Here is a 3486-nt window from a genome sequence, read left to right on the forward strand (position 1 = left end):
GTATGTCCATGAATTCTTCCTTTCTCAGCACGTGTTCCTCACTAGAAGAAAATGCTGTTACCTTTAAGCTTTGTCAAAATTTACATTAAAATACTTGTATGAGGACTGTGACGTTATGTTTTAAAAAAAAAAAAAAAGGTGTTAAGTCACAAAATGCGGTAATAAATATTTCATTTTTGATTTTTTGTTAGGCTTTTGTGTTTTTAATCATGCTTAGTCAAGATTGAAGTTATTGGAAGAGCTGTCTCAAATATATTTCTTCATGAGCATTGGAAAGAAAGGTTGGAAAAATCAGGAACAAGCCTGTCATCAGCATTAATAGAATAATTGGGTGAAAGAACATCTGAGATGATATATTTCTGCTGATTATTGATATTATTTTCATACCAGACTAAACAAAACTCAAACTATTCTCTCACCAGCTTGTATTTCAGAGAGCTGTGTCTAATATCTGTACTATCTGCTAATAACATAGAAGCTCTGTGTGAGTTGTGAAGGCCCATGTACGAGACCAGTAAGCTATGTGTGTTAAGTGTACGTGTATGTGTCTATGTATGTGTATGTGCATGTGCATGCACAGCCACTGCTGTCCTTAACTCCAGCTACTTAGCTCGGCGCTGAAGAATGGCTGTAACCCAGGCATAGGTTCGGAAGTTTCGGGAAGAGAAAAGCAGCTTTGACTTTAACGAGAGTTTTACCTGTGTGAGGATTGCACAATGTAGCTTTTGAGATGGTTTTATTGCTTTTCTTTTCTTCATTTGTTTTCATAAAAAAAAAAAAAAGGAAAAAAAGAGAGACCCTCAGCTAATGAGGGAAAATGTTAATTTGACATTTTAAATATAAATAGCTGGTGCAGAATCCTGGACGAGGGTTGATTTTACTTTAACGAAAGCCTGTGGCACTTGGAAGAAAGTGAAGGAGAGTTTGAGCTGGGGGGGGGGAAACCGTCGCTGCTAGAAAGGCAGCTGGCTTTGGCTGCGCTCGGTGGCACTGCTCAGTCAGCGGGAGCAGGATGGGGCCCAAGGAGCAGGGAAAGGCTCTGCCTTTATTTCGGGCGGAGGGGAGTGGGAAAGGGGTTGGAATTAACTTTCTAGGAAGCCAGTGTTATTGCTTTAACCATTTGTAGATTCGTGACCCTTCTCCGCCGTCCTCCTCCTCGTTCCAAATGGCTGGCATATTATTAAAAACTTGGGCTGACAACTTTTGCCGCCGGAATGCCGCGAGAGGTTCAGCCTCGGAGTTAATGTTTAATTTCTGAGCTGAGTAAATGGACCCACGCTGCTGGCAACAGAAGGAAGGATGCCAGTGGAATGGGTGTGAGGATTTATTTAGCAGTCGGGTCCTGCTTTGTGGGCGTCTTTTTAGGGCTCCCGTATGAAATGTAAAGGATGGTTATTCCACTCTAGGCTTGGATGCTCTCTGTCCCGGTTAAAATCACATCGACCCCTAAGTCCTGAACGAAGAGCACGCCCTGGGTCCCAATTTTCACATTCTGGTCACTGTGGATGCGGGAAATAAGAAGGCAAGGTTTGTTGCGTCAGCACGTTAAGAGGGAGGCTGTGTTTTTAACCAGGACTTTATTTTCTTGCAGATCTTTTTTTTACAGTTTTAGGAGAAAAGCCAGACAACGTCCTCGCCCAGGTAGAAGGACAGGGAACGATTTTTCCGTAGTAGATTGTTGGGTTTATGTTGAACTAAATATTGATGTTGCTGTGTTGTCCTTTATTTTCTTTCTCGTTTCCTTCCCCTTTTGGGCTGTGCTCGCCGCGAGACGTTCTGCTGCGATCCAAGGTACAATAACGCGCAGAGGTTTCTCCATCTGAGATTTACTGTTTAGCACGGAAGGTTCCGATTTTGGTATTTTTAAGAACTGCTCAGCTGTCAAAAGCAGCCAAAACGGGAATAATGTTTTGACAGCGGTATAGTGTTAAAGAAAATACTCTAGTCTGAATAAAAATTGCTTATGCTGTGGGAAACGAAGGGTAGCAGAAGAAACACCTTTTGTTTACACACACACGTTTATAATCCCAAACTCCGTTTTCCCTGAGCGGGTCTGGGCCGGGGGGTTGCAGTCACCGCAAACGAGGGGTTTTTCTTCCAGATTTTGCTGCTGTTAAGGCGAAGAGAGGAGGGAAGCGCACCTCCGCCCGCGCGGCCGCCCCCCAGCCCTGCCCGCCGCGGCGAGCGGCCGCAGCGGGGCCGAAGAGGCGATGCCGGGGGAGCCAAGCGCTGCCCCCCCCCGCCTTTCCCTCCCGGCGGCAGAGCGAGCGGGCAAACTGCCCCCGACCAGGTTTGCGAAGGCCGGGACCGGGGAGGGGGCCGGGCACGGGATGCGGCGGGGGCACCCAGCAGCCGGGGCGCGCCGGCCCCCGCTCGCCGTGCGGCGCTGCCCCTCGGACCCGCAGCCCCCGGGGCACGGAGGGGTTTGGGGGGCCGCCGCGGGGCCGGCCCGCACCCGCTGCTCCTGCGGGGGGATGGGCGGGAACCCCCCCGCCGCCGCGGCTGCTTCCCCGTGGAGGGAGCGGGGGGCTCCGGCGGGCCGGGGGAGGCCGCCTGGGGAGCGGGGCCGGCTGCCGAGGCTTGGGCACTTTGAGGCCGGCACTTTGTTTGTGCTCCTGGTCCTTGTCCCTGTTGCTGGGGGGACCGGGGGCGAGCCCCCACGGCGCCGAACGAGGGCTATCGGCTGCCAGGCGGGCGAAGCCCAGCGCCTGTGAGCCGAGGAGGACCGTGCGAGATTCGAGGCTGGCGGGGGAAAGGTTTGAAGGCGGATTTTAATATTAATAGTTTTGGTGGCGAGAAAGAGAGACAGAAGGGAGGTCGCTGCTCCGGGCAGAGTCCCCGCGACAGTGATGATGGATGACCCCGCACAGCTAAACAACTCCTCCCCTTCATCCCCACACGGTGTCAGAGCTACTTTACTTGCAGCTTTAGGAATAAAATAAATAAACACCCTCGGCCCCTTCCTCGCATCGATTTATGGATCATTATGAATCAATTACTGCTCTCAATATTTTAGAATTTGCTTATATAAAAAGGGGGTCTGCGGCCGGAAAAATGCATTAATCTTTACCTTAGCAGGAAACATAGAACCTTCCTGTACAGTCCTGTGACTAAAAAACCGCTACAAATAATTCGGGTTTAACCATTTTCCAAGAGCCGCATTTCTGGGGAGGTGACGGGCGCTGCAGCTGCGCATCTCTACGAGCGACTTTCGAACTGGCACGTAGGGAGCAAGCCGTGCAGCCACACGGTGCGTGCGGCTCCGTTATTTAACCCTCCTAGAAAAGGAAAAAAAAAAAAAAAAAAAAAAAAAAAAAAGAAAAAGAAAAAGAAAAAGAAAAAGAAAAAGAAAAAGAAAAAGAAAAAGAAAAAGAAAAAGAAAAAGGGAAGCGAGCCCCACGGCACACGCACAGCCCCTGCTCGATGTGGTGCCTCGGGGGCGAGAGGGGCCGGGGTTCGGCGCCTGCGGGGCAGGGGCGCAGAGCG

Source organism: Cygnus olor, chromosome 5 (genome assembly GCF_009769625.2).
Source record: "Cygnus olor isolate bCygOlo1 chromosome 5, bCygOlo1.pri.v2, whole genome shotgun sequence".
Lineage (NCBI taxonomy): Eukaryota > Metazoa > Chordata > Aves > Anseriformes > Anatidae > Cygnus > Cygnus olor.